Raw genomic sequence first — 5822 nt, 5'->3', positions numbered from 1 at the left:
GTCCAAAGAGGTTTGAGTCCAAGACCAGACAGAGTCCAAAGAGGTTTGAGTCCAAGTCAAGACCGAGTCCAAAAAGCCATTAATTACATTTAGCCATTAAAGCTTATTCTGACCAATTCAAGTCCAAGACCAGGATGATCGTAGTCCAAGTCAAGACCGATCCAAACAGGTTTGAGACTGAGTCAGGTCTAGTCCAAGTCAGTCCAAGACCAGGATAGTCGAGTCCAATCAAGACCGAGTCCAAAAGGTTGAGTCTGAGTCGAGTCAAGTCCAAGACCAGGACTAGTCGAGTCAAGTCAAGACCGCTCCAAACGGTTTGAGACTGAGTCGAGTCTAGTCCAAGTCAGTCCAAGACCAGCTGCAGTGCAAGTCAAGGCCGAGTCCAAAAAGTGTTTGAGTCTGAGTCTAGTCAAGTCCAAGACAGGACTAGTCGAGTCAAGTCAAGACCGAGTCCAAAAAGTTTGTCGAGTCAAGTAGAGTCAAGTCCAAACCAGACTAGTCGAGTCAAGTCAAGACCGAGTCCAAAAAGGTTTGAGTCAAGTCAAGTCCAAGACCTAGGACTAGTCGAGTCCAAGATCAAGAACAGTCCAAAAAGGTTCGAGTCTGAGTCAAGTCGTTCAAGTCCAAGACCGACTAGTCAAGCTCAGTCGTGACGGAGTCCGAAAAGGTTGAGTCTGAGTCGATCAAGTCCAGTCAAGTCCAGGACTAGTCGAGTCAAGTCAAGACCGTTCCAAAAAGTTTGAGTCGTGAGTCAAGTCGAGTCCGAGTCAAGTCCAAGACCAGGATATCGATCCAAGTCAAGACCGAGTCCAAAGAGGTTCAAGTCCAAGAAAGACCGAGTCCAGGAAGAAAAAGAAGGTCTATGCATGACAGTATCAAGACAATCATTGGGGTTTCACTGTTCCCTACCAATATTATTATCAACATAATAAAGACACCTGGACTCGTCAGACCCACAAGCCATATTGGGCAAGACCAGTGGCGAGAGCAGTCCGAGTCCAACCATAGAACATGGTCTGAGTCCGGATGTTAAGCAATAGTTAGCAAACACTTTCTTATCCATGTTAAAAACAAACATTACGATTGGTTTTATGGTATTCTCTGTTGTTTATGCGTCTACGTATCTGTCCTCTGCTATGGACTTATATGTGGAAGCAAAATGTGCACAATAGTGGAAAAAAAGTAAAATGTAAGGGGGGTAAGCTGGTTTCTTCTTCTTTTCTAAATAGATAATAAATAAAAACTTGAAATCGAACAAGCCAAATACAAGTGTACAAGAGGAAAACAATACTACAACAAATTTGTACGATAAAGAGTAAGGGGGGGGGGGGAAAGAATGTAACCTAAAATAAGTGATAAAAAAAATTAATAAAAAAAAAAATTGAACAAACGGCAACGCCCCACCTGGCTAACTTGGCGCTTTAGAGCCGCATTCACCCCCCCAAACCCGACTCATAGACTTGTTTACTACGACTTAAAATTAAAGCGTTGGACAACAGCTCGTGGACATCACGCCAGTCCCTGCTACAACGCGATTAAAAAACAACCATGTGCTAGCGTAGGTAATGTGGCCGCAACAGACCCCCATCGCGCTGGAAACTGACGGACGCTAACGCTAGCACACGCTGTGTCTATCCGATGCTAACGTTGCACATGCTAGGTAAGTTAGCTTCACGTTGATCGGGCTCACCTCACCTGGTGTGTGTGTCCGCCCGTCGCGGAAAAGTGTGGTTAACAATGTGACTTGTAGCTGTAAGACTGGAATATTATCCTCTTATGCAAAGGAACGTGTAACGTTATTCATGGCACACGCTTAGCCTGCGCCTAACCTTCGATAGCAACAAGCTAACGTCTAGCTAGCAGCTAGCCTGGGTGACACCGACAGCGCCCGATTTGTAAAAAATGCCGTTACGTTGGATACTTATCGATTCTTGGCGATTGTATTAAAAAGCTTTTCCGCAGTTTACCACAGCTTATTGTTTCCTGTCTTCAGCCAGTCTAAACACATCTGTCTTTTCTTGGTGTCAAGTGATTACAGCCGACTCCTCAGCAGGCTAATAGCAACACCTAGCGTGCTAATGGAAAAGTCAATGATGGATTCGAGTCTGCTGGCTAATGTAAGCTAAGCTAACAACACATATTACGGAGTCACACTTTGAGCGGTATCGGGTCATAATCACGAAAGTAAAAATAGTTTTATTTCTGGCTCTATTAGCACACACTGTTGGAGAGCAGAGTTTTTTTTAATGCGTGCAAGGTGCTCTCCTCTAAGCTCATGCTTCCAACACGGACCGGTTGAAACCGGTGAGACCGGGATATTCATTCTCGTGTGTTTCGGCCGTCTGCGCGCCGCTTAAAATTTGGACTATGTACCGCCCTCGCACCTGATTGTTGGGCTGGAGCAGTCGTCATGCGACTCATAGCTGGAGCTCATCTTTCTCAACCTCCTCTCCAGTTTGCTCCGTTTACATGAATATCAACAACACGGACCCGGCAACAATGATAAATAACTTCTGTACTGTGGTGGAATTTAACTAAATAAAGAACTTAAGTCTAGTAAAATAGAATAGATAGATAGATAGATAGATAAGATAGATAGAGTAGATAGATATAGAAATATAGAGAATAGATAGTAGATGATAGATATGATGATAGATAGATAGATAGATATAGATAGAGAGATAGATAGATTAAATAGATAGATAATGAGTTTAAATGCCTGTATGTGTGCACACAATTAGCCATTAAAGCTTATTCTGACCAGGGCTGTAGTCAAGACCACCTTAGTTGATCCAAGACAAGTCAAGACCAGGAACTAGTTGATCCAATCAAGACCGAGTCAGAGGTTTGAGTCCAAGGCAAGATCGAGTCCAAAGGGTTTGAGTCCAAGACAAGACCGAGTCCAAAAAGCCATTATACATTTAGCCATTAAAGCTTATTCTGCCAGGGCTGGAGTCAAGCCACCTTAGTTGGAGTCCAGACAAGTCCAAGACCAGGACTATTTGAGTCCAAGTCAAGACCGATCCAAAGAGGTTTGAGTCCAAGGCAAGATCGAGTCCAAAGAGTTTGAGTCCAAGACAAGACCGAGTTCAAAAAGTTTGAGTCGAGTCAAGTCAGTCAAAGACCAGGACTAGTGAGTCCAAGACAAGACAAAGTCCAAGAGGTTTGAGTCCCAAACAGACAGAGTCCAAAGAGGTTTGAGTCAAGTCAAGACCGAGTCCAAAAGCCATAATTACATTTAGCCATTAAAGCTATTCTGACCAGGGCTGTAGTCAAGACCACCTTAGTTGAGTCCAAGACATCAAGTACCAGGACCTGTTGAGTCCAAGTCAAGACCGGTCCAAAGAGTTTGAGTCCAAGGCAAGATCGAGTCCAAAGAGGTTTGAGTCCAAGACAAGACGCGTTCAAAAAGGTTGAGTCTGAGTCAAGTCGAGTCAAAGACAGGACTAGTCGAGTCCAAGACAGACAAAGTCCAAAGAGGTTTGAGTCCAAGACAGACAGAGTCCAAAGAGGTTTTGAGTCCAAGTCAACCGAGTCCAAAAAGCCATTAATTACATTTAGCCATTTAAGCTTATTTGACAGGGCTGTAGTCAAGACCACTTAGTTGAGTCCAAGACAAGTCCAAGACCAGGACTAGTTGAGTCCAAGTCAAGCCGAGTCCAAAGAGGTTGAGTCCAAGGCAAGATCGAGTCCAAAGAGGTTTGAGTCCAAGCAGAACGAGTTCAAAAAGGTTTGAGTCCAAGTCAAGACCGAGGTCCAAAAAGGTTTGAGTCCAAGTCAAGACCGAGTCAACCAGGTTTGAAGTTGAGTCGGTCGAGTCAAGACCAGGACTAGTCGAGTCCAAGACAAACAAAGTCCAAGAGAGTTTGAGTCCAAGACAAGACCGAGTCAAAGAGGTTTGAGTCCAAGACAAACCGAGTCCAGGACGAAAAGAAGGTCTCTGCAGACAGTATCAAGACAATATTTGGGTTTCACTTTCCCTCCATATCATTATCAACACAAATAAAAAAACCTGGACTCGGTCCAGACCACAACCAGATCTGGCAAACCAGAGACCGAGACAATCCGAGTCCAATACTAGCGAGTCCGACGACCATAGAAACATGTCCAAGACCAGTACTACAGCCCTGATTTCGACTGTATTGTCTACTAAATCTCGGTACTTGTACTTACTTGAGTATCCCCATTTATGTAACTTCATACTTGACTCCACTGATTAAGAGGTAAACATTGTACTTTTTACTACTTTTTCATTCCCAAAAACACCCTTCAGATGTGTTTGATTTGAACTTTTTGATAAAGGGTGAAGTGTCTATAAAGCTATAAAGTAGTAGTAGTAGATTGCATTTATTTGATTAGGAACAATACACATTATCAAAATTTCTGTAAATGCACCAGTGTTGCCAGTCAGCTAATTTTCAACTGTAGTCCTAGTTACCTAGCAACACACAGCTGTTTATCCAAAGGCTATCATATATATAGATAGTAAAACTCTGACAGGGATCTTTTTCTGCAGAATTAGTACTTTTACTTATTATACTTGAGTACATTTTACTGCAATACTTACATACTCACCAGTAAAGTTCAACATGCAGGACTTTATGTTGTGGTGTAGTATATTCACAGTGTGGTACTAGTACTTTTACTTATTATACTTTAAGGTATATTTTACTGCTAATACTTACATACTCACCAAGTAAAGTTAACATCAGGACTTTGTTGTGGGATAGTATTTTCACAGTGTGGTACTGGTATTAGTACTTTACTTATTAGACTTTAAGTACATTTTGCTGCTAATCTTACGTACTCACCAAGTAAAGTTCTACTGCAGGACTTTATGCTGTGGTGTAGTATATTCACAGTGTGTATAGTACTTTTCTTATTATACTTTAGGTACATTTTGCTGCTAATTACTAATCACCAAGAAGTTACATGCAGGACTTGTGTTGTGGTGTAGTATTTTCACTGTACTAGTACTTTTACTTATTATACTTTAGTACATTTGCTGCTAATACTACGTACTCACCAAGTAAGTTTATACTGCAGGACTTTATGCTGTGGTGTATAATTCACAGTGTGGTACTAGTACTTTTACTATTATACTTTAGGTACATTTTGCTGCTAATACTTACGTACTCACCAAGTAAGTTCTACATGCAGGACTTTGTGTGTGGTGTAGTATTTCACAGTGTTACTAGTACTTTTACTTATTATACTTTAAGTACATTTTGCTGCAATACTTACGTACTCACCAAGTAAGTTATACATGCAGGACTTTGTTTGTGGTGTGTATATCACAGTGTGGTCTAGTACTTTTCTTATATCTTTAGGTACATTTTGCTGCTAATACTTAGTACTCACCAAGTAAAGTAACAGCAGGACTTTATGCTGTTTGTAGTATTCACGTTGGGTACTAGTACTTTTATACTTTTATACTTAGGTACATTTTTGCTGCTAATACTACGACTCACCAAGTAAAGTTCTACATGCAGGACTGTGTGTTGTGGTTGGTAGTATTTCACAGTGTGGTACTGTACTTTTCTTATTATACTGTGGTACATTTTGGCTGCTAATACTTACGTACTCACCAAGTAAAGTTCTACATGCAGGACTTATGTTGTGGTGTAGTATATTCACAGTGTGGTACTAGTATTTTACTTATTATCTTTAGGTACATTTTGCTGCTAATACTACGTATCACCAAGTAAAGTGTCTACAGGGACTTTGTGTTGTGGTGTAGTATATTCACAGGTGTGGTACTATACTTTTACTTATTATACTGTAGGTACATTTTGCTGCTAATACTTACGTACCACCAGTAC

This window comes from Etheostoma spectabile, chromosome 5 (assembly GCF_008692095.1).
Source record: "Etheostoma spectabile isolate EspeVRDwgs_2016 chromosome 5, UIUC_Espe_1.0, whole genome shotgun sequence".
In the NCBI taxonomy this organism is placed as follows: domain Eukaryota; kingdom Metazoa; phylum Chordata; class Actinopteri; order Perciformes; family Percidae; genus Etheostoma; species Etheostoma spectabile.
Note: the sequence above shows the minus strand (reverse complement) of the source record.